We start from the raw sequence: 11984 nt of genomic DNA on the forward strand, positions 1-11984 counted from the left end.
GCTTCCGACCTGATACCCAGCCTTTTTCCCCACGTGAGGCAGAGAACCCATCCTCCCCTAGAAAGGCCACATGCACAGGTTTTCAGGGCAAGGGTCCCACGAGGACAAGATCCCGCCCCCACCCCTTAGCAGGCTCTGGGCTGGTGGTAGCGTCCAGGTGGCCGTCCAATCAGGAGGCTCCAACGCAGCGGAAACGCGTGGCCTGGCGGGGAGGGGCTCCAGGCTACCCGTATCTCCATGGCGACAGCCTCAGGCTGGCCCCAGCTATGGAGGGGCGGGACTGGGGCTTCCCCGGCCCCGGCAGAAGGACTTGAGAGCGGTACCCAGTCCGGAGGTCCAGACTGCCCCACACAGAGATGACCCTAGTTTCCTCCTTTTCTTTGGCAGTTCACACCACGCTCTCCTGCCTTGGCGATCCCTGCGCTGTGTTCGCCGCCCGAACTCCCACCTCTCAGAGAAACAGACCCAGAGAGGGACCGAGAGTTGCTCAAACGGTCAAACCACAAGTATAGGGCGGAGCCAAGGCAAAACCTCCTTTATCCATTTGTTCCACAAATATTTATCGAGACCCTACTCCTAGGGTTGTCAGATTTAGCAGGTAAAATACAGGAAGCACAGTTAAATTTGAATTTCAAATAAATGGAACATACACTAAAAATAATTTACTGCTTATCCAAAACTGAAATTTAACTGGGCTTTTTGGATTTTTTTCTGACAATGCTGCCTGCTACCTGCCAGACAATGAGTTTTTGGCAGCCGTGAACAAAACTACACTCCGGATCTCACATGAGAATCACAGTCCTTACTCAATTATTAAGTTAGAACAATGATGAGTACTCTAAAGGAACAAAGTGAGGTACCAAAGTGAAGTATAGTTGGGCGAAATTTTTCTTTTTGGCCCGGCGGATGGAGTGCCTGCCGCGAAACACGGCAGGGTCTTAGTTCTCTGACCAGGGATGGAACCTGTGACCCCTGCAATGGGAGCACAGAGTCTTAAACACTGGACTGCCAGAGAAGTGCTAGGTAGTAAATTTAAATGCACCTGAATTGCTTCCCCAGCCCCCAAGGGCAGATTCCCACAGAGATCATTTTTGAAGTATCCTCTTTTTAGTCCTACGTCTCCCCCCTTCTTTTGCAAGAATATGAACTTGTTTCCCTCCAGGGACCTGTTTCCCCTCCAAAGGCCTCTGGGGTCCTGCTCTGGAGTTTCTAATCCTACTTTCCTCTGAAAACTGTCATCTTTGGAGAACCTGACAAATCAGAGCTTAAAGAGCCCACAGAGCAGGGTGTAGTGCAAGCCGGGGAACACAGGCCCAGAGAGGTGATGGGGACTTCTCCCTCCTGGGCAGTTGACCTGTAAAGTCCATGTACCGACCATTTACTACACTGCTTCCAGAAACTCATGTTCATTTCATCCTCAAGGCAGTCTAGTCTAAAAGAAACTATCACAAAAACCATTAAACTTTTTTTTTAAGAAACCGTTAAACTTTTGAAGAGGACCCAGGTGGCACAATGGTAAAGAATCTGCCTGCCAACACAGGAGACACTAGAGACTGGGGTTTGATCCCTGGGACAGGAAGATCCCGTGGGGTAGAAAATAGTAACCCACTCCACTCCGTAGCAGCATTATTCATTACTCCCATTCTTGCCTGGGAAATCTAATGGACAGAGGAGCCTGGTGGACTACAGTCCATGGGGTTATGAAGAGTCAGACTTGACTGACCACACACACACACACACACACACACACACAAAGATAGCCTAAACTTAAGCCTTCTCTCAGTACCTTAGATCCTTGGTCACCCCAGGCGATGAACAAGATACCTGATTTTTCTCCACTCCAAACCCCTCCCCAAAACTAGGCTCTTCAGAGTTCATTCCTGGCTGGGCTATCTTCCAGTACCCAGAGGCCTGGGCCCATTTTTGAGATTCAGATGCTTGTAGTTGAGGCTACCTCTTAGGTAAAACAGAAGTTTTAAGACCCTGAAAGTGGGATGAGAAGCATGGGATCTGAGTTAGACTGCCTGAGTTCCAAGTCCTGTTCTACCATTCACTCACCATGTGGTCTTAGGCAACCTCTCTGAGTTTCAAGTTTCCCCAATTGTGACTTAAAGATAGTTTCGACTTCAAAGGGTAGATGTAGAACTAGAGAAAGTAATGCAATCATTTGACTCAGCAATTTCACTCCATTTCACCCAAGAGAAATGAAAACACATGTTCACACCAACAATTGTACATGAATGTTCATAGCAGCATTATTCATAATGGCCCAAAACTGGAAGCAACTCAGATGCCTATCAACCACTGGATGGGTTTTAAATGTGGTGTATCTGTACAATAGACTATTCCGCCAGAAAAAGTAACAAAGTACCGGTACAGACTACAACATGGATGACCCTTGAAAACGCTGTACTGAAAGAAAGAAGCCAGAAAAAAGAAAGGCTATAAATAAAATCTAATTCTGCATTTATATAAAATGTCCAGAATAGGGAAATCTATAGTGACAGAAAGTAGATTAGTGGTTGCCTGGGGCTGGGGAAGTAGGGAGATTGGGGAGTGATAACTAGAGTATGGGGTGTCCTTTTGGGTAACAAAAATATCTAAAATAGATTGTGGTATGGTTGCACAAATTCTGTGAATGTACTAAACCACTGATTTGTACATGTTAAACAGATGAATTGTCTGGTTTGTGAATTATACTTAAATAAAACTGATACCAAAAAGAAGATAAAGGAGGAAGAGGAGGGAGCAGAGGAGGAAGAAGAGAAGTTGATGTACTTTAGAGTAGAGATTAGAGTAGTGCCTGGCACAAGTCAAGCACTCAGCCAGTTGTTATCCTGGAATGAAAGGGTCCCTGAGTTCTTGCTTTCTGCAATTTGTACCCCCACCTGTCCTGTGAAAGGTTGCCAGAGTTAGGCTTTCTTAGGAATGCCAGGAGTGGTAAGTATAATCACTGAAGCTGCAACCTCCTCAAATTCCTTCCTGCTGAAGGGCCCTATGCCTCATGTCTTCTGTAGCTGACACCCCATAACCCTGGGGCTGGTGAAATTTGGTGGTACTATTTAACAGGGGATTTCCTAACAGAAGTATTGGGCCCCTCGACTCACCAAGCTCTTTATCTTTTCTTATCTCATGACATTCTTGTTTAGTTGCTAAGTCATGTCTGACTCTTTTGCGACCCTATGCACTGTAGACTGCCAGGCTCCTCTTTCCATGGGATTCTCCAGGCAAGAATACTGGAGTGGGTTGCCATGTCCTCCTCCACGGGATCTTCCTGACACAGGGATAAAACCTGAGTCTCCTGCATTGGCAGGCTGATTCTTTACCACTGAGCCACCAGGGAAGCCCTGTGAGATTCTTATAACGTTTGAAAGCCCCATACCTATTCTCCTCATATAACTGAGGAAGCAAACCTGCAGGAATAGGGGCCAGCAGATTTCAAATGGCAGGCATTGCTTCTGCAAAAAGAGGCTGGCACCTATAGAGTGAGTCTTATCTGAGATAGTGTGATTCAGGGGCAGTTTTATGGAAGCAAGTGGTGATAGAGATTGGAGGAGTTAAACTTCTAGCAGCTGAAGAGTTATCAGGAGCAGGACTCAGGGCTGGGATGCGGGTGGCGTTGAATGAATGCGTTAGTGGCTCAGTCGTGTCCGACTCTGCAACCCCATGTACTGTAGCCTGCCCTGCTCTTCCATCCATGGGATTCTCCAGGCAAGAATACTGGAGAGGGTTGCCACTCCAGGGGATCTTCCCAACCCAGGGATCGAACCCAGGTCTCCTGCATTTCAGGCAGATTCTTTACCATCTAAGCCACAGGGAAGCCCCCTGGGGTGGGGGTAGGCGGGGAGACAAAAGTGTTAGGGTCCCGGCTGCCAAGCCAGACTGCAGGGCCTGACCCCAAGGCAGGATTACATCCAAAGTCGCTGACCTAGGAGTCCCCAAATAGCCCTGGGCCTCCTCTCAAGGCTGGCTGTCCACACGGCAGGGAATGTGAGCTCTAGGAAAGCAGAGAAGGGTGTCAGTTCCCTGGTGGCATTGGGCCCAGGCATTTCTCTCCAGCTTCCAATGTCTCCTGCCTGTTGTGGAAGGTCAGCCCCACCTCAGAGCACAAGGGCTCTCAGAGTGGCTGCATCCCCTCCCCCTTCAACTGGGGCTGGTTTTCTCCAAAAACAACTTCAGCTCTTCAGAGGAGAAGTGCTCACTCACTGCTGGTGAGAATGGTAAGCCGCTTTGGAAAACAGTTTGGCAGCTTCTTACTAAACTCAGCATGCTCTTACTGTGAGATTCAGCAATCAAACTCCTGGGTATTTATCTAAAGGAGGTGAACACCCACATCCACACAAAAACCTGCACACAGATGTTGACAGCAGTTCTGTTCATAACTGACAAAACATGGAGGCAACCAAGATGTCCTTCAGTAGGTGAATGGATAAATTAACTATGGTACCTCCAAACAATGCAATATTCTAATATTATTCAGTGCTAAAAAAGAAATGAGCTAGCAAGCCATGAAAAGATGTGGAAGAACCTTCAATGCATAGTACTAAGTGAAAGAAGCCAATCTGAGAAGGTTACATACTGTATGATGCTGAAACTATGGAGACACTGTGGTTGCCAGGGGTTATTGGGGGAATGGGGGAATGAATAAGCAAAGGACAGAGAAGTTTTGCATTCATGCATGCATGCTAAGTTGCTTCAGTCGTGTCATAGCAGCAAAACTACCCCGTATAATATTGTAACGGTGGACACATGTCATTGTGTGTGTGTGTGTGTGTGTGTGTGTGTGTGTGTGTGTTTGCTAAGTCGCTTCAGTCCTGTCCAACTCTTTGGCACCCTATAGACTGTGGTGCTCCAGACTCTTCTGTCCATGGGATTCTCCAGGCAAGAATACTGGAGTGGGTTGCCTTGCCCTCCTCCAGGGACATGTCATTATACTTTTGTCTAAAGCCATATAATATACAGCACTAAAGAGTGGCTCTCAGTAAACACTGGACTTTAGGTGATAATGACATGTCAGTGTAGTAACAAATGGAGCACTCTGGTGAGAGGTGTTGATGGCAGAACAGCTAACTATGTATGGAGTAAGGATGGGGAGTAATAAGGGAACTCTAAGTGCTTTCCATTCGGCTTTGATGTGAACCTAAAACTGCTCTAAAATATAAAGTCTATCTAAAAAAAAAAATACTACTCCAAACTCTCCAGAACCTTCTAAGAATGGAGAATTTGCCCTCCATGAAGTGATGTGCATGGAGATTTGATGGTCAGACAGAACTGGGTTCACTTCCTTTCTTAGCAGCTTCCCAGCTCTGAGAAGAGCTCCTTTTCTTTCTAATCACTTCTCTCCTAAAATGCAAAAAAGATCATCCATCTCACGACTGTTGTAAGGATTGAATGAGATGGTTTAAAAAAGGACATATATTATTTTTCTCTGCTCGTGGAAGAGAGATACACATTTTGTTGGAAAACTCAGAAGAGAATTTCACAAAGACAAAATTTACCACAATTCCATCCAAAACTGGGGTAAACTCAGGCTCTGAGGGAACAGTTCTCAAGAATCACCTGTTTCCCAGCCATTTGATTCTCACAACCACCTCAAGAAGTTAGGAAAACAAAGTGTCCCCATTTCGCAGATAAGAAATGAAGTTCAGAAGGCTTAAGTGGATTGCCCACACAATGAGGAGCCAAAATCTGTGGGGGTTTTTGGCTTCTAATCTACGACTTTTCCTGAGCCAAGCTACCTATCAGACACAGCTTGGTGCAAATCACAGCTCCACCATTGACTTTGGGTAAATGAATTCACCTCTCTGAGCCAAAGTTTCCTCATCTGTGAAATGGTGAGAATAATTATACATGCCTTGTAGGACTGTAAGAAGTAAAAAGAGATGTTTTAAACAAGGAAAATAAAAGAGACGTGTTTTAGACCCTTGAGTTCAGAGCTAAGCAGTCAGTAAAATATTAGTCATGGGTGTATGGAGGCATGGAGCCCAGATTCAAAGCCAAGCTCCACATCTTAAGAGTTGTGCAGCCTTGGGAAAGTAATTTTTCCTCTTCGGATCTGTTTCCTCATCTGTAAAACGGAAATAAGATCTACCATGTAAGAGTATGAGGAGCCCTTAACAAAGTAGGTCTTCAATGCATAGTAGCTATTAATCACATGAGAAGAAATAATTATAACATGTAAGAATAGTGATATGGTAAACAGAAAAGGCCTTGGTGAAATCCTTAGGCTAATGAGTTGGGAAAAACCTTTCCACCCCAGGCAGGGAAAAGCCAAAAGGTCTCCGAGTTCAAAAGTAGAAAATAGAGCAGCTGTTTGGAAGCCCCCAGGGGTAATTTCACCTTGACCCACAAAACCGAAAAGGGGTGTGTCTTCCTGTACGGATAAGGATCAGAAGAACAAAGCATGCTATTAATTAAGTCTTGCCTATTTTAAGTTTATGGAATATTTTTCCACTTTAAAGATAAGCTCACAATAAAAGTTCAAAAGGTAAACACAGAGAGAGGGCGGGGGCCAGCCCTGCCTTCTGCTCAGCCCACCCTGCCAGCCCTTGGTCTTGGAGGTGGGTGGTCTGGTCCCCAAGCCAAGTTTCCATGCCCAGGGCCTCCAGCAGTTAGGCAGCAGGGAGACCAGAGCCACCCAGAGAGGCAGGGAACCAGCCCATGGTGTCTCCTGGTCCTGTCCCAAATAGGCAGACCCAAGAGAAACCTGGCTGGGTCTCCAACTTCACAGGAGGGAGTATGGACTTGGCTTTTCTTGGCTTCCCACAGGAGGATATGAGTCACGGGAAAGTTGCCTGGGACAAGGTCAGAAACAACAAGCGTCTTCCAATCTGGGTTGCCATGGGCAAGTCACTTCCTCTCTGCGTTTTTGGTTTCCTCACCTGTAAATGAGGTGGTGAGAATGCTCAGCCGCCCAGGGTTGGGATGAGATTTATATAAAGTGAATTTCCAAGAGGGCCTCACATGGCCATCATGAGCTCTTCCTACATATTAGCTGTTCTTACTATCTCCCAGACTATTCTTGTGTTAAGGACACAATTTTTTGGAGTTGGGAACACCAGGGACAGTCTTGACAAGTCATACCTCTCTTGGAACCCCAGTTTCCTCGTCGGTAAAATGGAGTGGGTGTATAGATGGAGTGAAATGAGGGATGAAAAGGACTTAACACCCCCAACAACACTGTATAAACAAATGAAGCAGCTGCTGTATCCTTTCCACTTCCTCCCCGTGAGATGGGCAAACTCGGGAAGCAAGAAGAAATGTAATAGTCAGCGCTTGCACGCCAGTTTGCTTGTCAGTTGTCCCTTTAGACTTGAACTTCCCACCATGATGGAAACGTACTGTATCTGCACCATCTAACACAGCGACCACTGGCCACACGTGGCTGTTGAACACATGAGATGTGGCTGGTATGACTAGGGAAGTAAATTTTTACTGAATTTGCCTTCACTTAAATAGTCACACCATATTGGACAATGTTACAGATGAGAAAACTGAAGCTTCAGCAAGTGACTCAAGGTCCCAGAGACTGTTAACGACTGATCATCAGAGACTAGCGTCTAGGTCTGCCCAACTCCCAATCCGCTGTCTGTTTTCCCAATACAGGGCACTGCCTGTCACTTTGAGGGCCCTGCAGCACAAAGAAATAGTCCGCAAAAATCCAGCATTGGAACAGAGTGAGACCTGAATCAAGAAGCCACCAGGGACAGGGCCTGGAGTGCTTCCTGCCCCTGAAAGCAGTGGTCACAGATGCCTGCCACCCTCTGCACCCCTGGCTCCTGTCCGCCTGACAAGTATTTACAGACCATGCAGTGCACGCTGACCAGTGCAAGGGGCTCAGGAGACACAGCGGAGAACAGGTCAGGCAAGATCCTTGTGCTTATGTCCCTCACAAACCCATCAGAAAAGACAGGCTGCAGAGAAGCAAATAATGCATATTTATAGGTTTGTGGATTTTTCTCAGTAAATAATTGCCAGGTACCTACTAGACACTGGAGATACTGCAGTGAACAAGGTAGAGGTGGTCCCTGCCAACGTGGAGAGTCTCAATTCTAGTGAGGGGCAGGAGGTGTCAAAGAATGAAAAGAAGAATATACTGTAATGTAATAAACTATGTCAGGCCAGAAATGTCACATATGCTCTAAAGAATATAAACAAGATGTGGTGGTGGCTTCCTTTCTTCCTTCAGAAGGGAAGCCAAGGAACTATTTAAGCCCAACCCCAAGAAATGAGAAAGATCCAGCCACTCAATGAATGCAGGGAAAAGCACTCCAGGCAGAGGGAACAGCATATGTGAAGGCCCTGAGCCAGGCCCTCTATCAAGCATTATGCATGGGGTATTTCTCCAACCGCCCCCCCTACCCAGGTACATGCACTTATTATCATAACTAATGGATAACAAGGCTCAAAAAGGAACACCTGTATCCCTTAACTTGGTTAAGTGGCAGAGATGGGCTAGAAAGCAAGTTCATATTATCATCAAAGCCCATGCCTTGATCATGAACCTCAGCCCCTTTGTCCTCCTTCTAGAAAAGACAGACATCAGCAAGATCATGGGAGCAGGTGGCAGACACCTCCAGAGGGGTGAAGGGATATCCTGGCCCCACAGCCTAAGCCGCAGGCACAGCCAACAGCATCAGGGCCACTTCACAGGTCCACAGCATGCAGACTGTCACTGCCTGGTCAGAGAGCCAGATCCCAGACTTAAGCTGTGATTGTCTTGTCACTGTCAATGAGAGGTTCAGCCACAGCCATTAAGGAATGCCGAGGCTAGTTCTCCATTCCCCTTTCCTTGAGAGGGAATCATGGAGGCATGAAGACACATGGGAGAGAGGGATAGGGGAAAAAGGAATAACAACACAATAGTAACAAAAATAGCAAAAACTGTACCAAACTTCCTGTGTGCCAGGCACTGTTCCAAGGGCTTCGCGTACACTAGCGTGTTTTGTCTTCAGAACAACACTGTAACATCATCCCCATTTTGCAGATAAGGAAACTGTGGCCCAGGGTTTTTTGTTTTTTTTTTTTCCAGCCACATCTTGAGGCCTGTGGGATCTTAGTTCCCTCATCAGGGATGGAACCCATGCCCCCTGCAGTGGAAGTGCAAATTTATTCTTTTTCTAAAAAGTTTATTCAGATTCATTCTTAACCACTGGACCACCAGGGAAATCCCCAGAGGATCTTATAATTTACCCAAAATGACACAGCTTGTAAGTGGCAGAGCTGAGATTTGAAACCCAGTGGCTGACTCCTGAGCTCAGATTTAAAAAACAAAACAAAACAAACTTCTATCATAAAATAAGAAAAACTGAAAAATACCCTGGCATAAATGTACAACTAAGTGAGAGACAAACAACCTTGTAGCTACCATATGGATCAAGAAATAGAACTTTGTGGGACTTCACTGGTGGTCCATGGCTGAGACTCCTTGCGCCCAATGCGTGTCCGGGTTCGATCCATGGTCAGGGAACTAGATATCTCATGCTGTAACTAAAGTTCCCGCATGCTGCAGCTAAGACCCAGGGCAACCAAATAAATAAATAAGTATTTCTGAAAAAATAGAAGTTTGTCAGATTCCCCAGAAGCCCCTCTCTGTGCCCTGTCCCAATCACAGTCCTGTCCCTCTCTCTCCCTAAGTGTGTTAGTTGGGCAGTCGTGTCTGACTCTTTGCGACCCCATGGACTCCGCTAGCACCCTGCTAGGCTCCTCTGTCCATGGAATTTCCCAGGCAAGAATACTGCAGTGGTTTGCCATTTCCTTTTCCGGGGAATCTTCACCACCCAGGGATTGAATCCATATCTCCTGCATTGCAGGCGGATTCTTCACTGTCTGAGCCACCAAGGAAGCCCAATCACAGTCCCCTCCCTCTCTCTCTCCCTAAAAGGAACCACTATTCAGACTTTTATAAGAATAATTCTCTTCTGTTTATGGTGGTTTTTTTCCCAATTCAAGTGCACATCTCTAAACACTGTCATTTATTTAGGCCCACTTTAAAAAAAAGAAAAAACTTGATAACTTTTAAGTCTCTTTTCATCTACAAGTCCTCCATCCATCCCTTTCTTTTTCTTGTCATTTATATGTTTGAGCCCTTTGACCTGTGAAGCTTCCCAGGTCTGAATTTTGCTGATGGAATACTCACGGTATGTCTCAATGTGTTCTTCCGTACTCTGAATTTCCTGCCACTTGCCCACTGGAGCTAGAGGCACAGTCGGGCTCGGGTTCTTTCATCTCAGCAACCCCCCCAAGGGGTGTGTTCTTCTGTTAAGGGCACAGGATGTCTGTTTTTCTCTGTCTTTTGGTCAGAACCAGGCTCTCAACCACACTGCTATGAGTATGCTCCCTGGCTGCCCCTGGCTGTCCCCCGGCTGCCCTATGAATTTGCTCCACGCTCTGGACCTATCTGTTAAATATGAGCCCTTTCCAAGCACCAGGTATTCTGTTGCCGTGGCCCTGGCTCAGACAAGGAAGCTGCTCCTCATAAGTCCCCCCTGAGCCCAGTGCTAATCACGCTCCACCCTCCAAGGTCTGGGTGGGATCAGGCCCTGCCTCTCTGACCAGCATCATCTCTGCTCCTTCCTCCAGCCCAGTACACCAGCCAAGTGGAATTCTGCTTCGTTTCCCGAAGAAGCCACACTCTCTCTTATCCCTGGGCCTTTGCTTCTGCTGTTCCCTTAACCAGAAACACTCCTTGGTTCAATTCCTCTGACTCGGCACAGCTGATCCTTCAGGTCCTAGCAAACCTGTCCCTTCCGCCCCACCAGATTGGTGGGTAGATTCTAGTACGCGCACTTCTCCTAGGCTAACCTCATAAGTAACCTGGTAAATAGCACTTCTACCACTACATCAGCCTTGTCTGCCTTCTTATCCATTTCCCTACTAGAGTCTGAGCTTCTAAGAGACAGGGACTCAGGCAGAGGACCTGGTGCAGACTAGGTGCTCAATAAAAATCGGTTGAATACGTGCTTGAATGAGTGAATGAACTGGACTTTACAGGTCCAAGGAGACAAATCCAGGCTCAGTTTCAGACCTCCCAGACAATGAGAACTCTTCTAAGATGATACACCCGCCTGGGGAGAAGGTATAGAAAGAGTTCCTGCCTGGGATAGGGTTCATCCAGGAAAATGAGCCTCAGTTCTTGGAAAGGAAGAGAACCTCTTCTTCAAATGATCTTATTAGGAATGCCTAGATATACAAGTTCAAGGGGTTTCAGCACTGGAGGAGGCAGAAGCCCCGCCTCTGGGCTTCCCCCGGTCCTGGGCATGCGGGCTCCTCTGAACAGTGGCCTGACACCTTCTCAAGTCCGTTTATCATAGCCGCCGTGTCTGTGACTTTAGCAAACCACAGTACTGACGACAGAAGTTGACGCCCTAACTCTATTTTCTCCCTGTGGTGCCCTCAAAGGCTCATCCCTGTCAGCTGACAGGGATGCTAGGCCACTGGATTTCTGAAACAGTGTGGATCTGGAGTCTGTGGGCAGAGCTGGGTACAGCAGCAGGCAAGGCTGCAGATCTGCCCACCAGGGTGCAGAGCCACGGGCTTAGTCTCAGAATTGGATTATTCCAGTGAATTTGGAGCTCCCAGCCCCCCTGGCTCTGGGGATTCGGGGATTACCCAAGCCTCTAGAGGGTGGGGCCGGGGGGGAGCCCACCATCCTCCTCTAATGGATCTGATAACATGGATCCTCTTTCTGTGGCTACAGAGAGGCAGGGGATTGTCTACTTACCTCCCGCTTCCAGCCTGCAGCCCACAGCCTCCCATCAGCTACGTCCCCTGTGCCTGGGATGTTCAGCCGTGTTATTCCAGTTGAGGTCCTGAGAGCATCAGCATCCCCTGAAGCTTGTGAGAGATACAACTTCACGAAGTCTGTCCCAAACACTGGACCTGAATCATTGGGTTGGGGGTGCCTAATAAACCCTCCAGGTACTCCTGATGAGCAAACTCAAGTTTGAGAACCCCTGGCTTGGAGTCCATGGTTCCATCCCACA

This window comes from Cervus elaphus, chromosome 5, assembly GCF_910594005.1.
Source record: "Cervus elaphus chromosome 5, mCerEla1.1, whole genome shotgun sequence".
Taxonomy (NCBI): domain Eukaryota; kingdom Metazoa; phylum Chordata; class Mammalia; order Artiodactyla; family Cervidae; genus Cervus; species Cervus elaphus.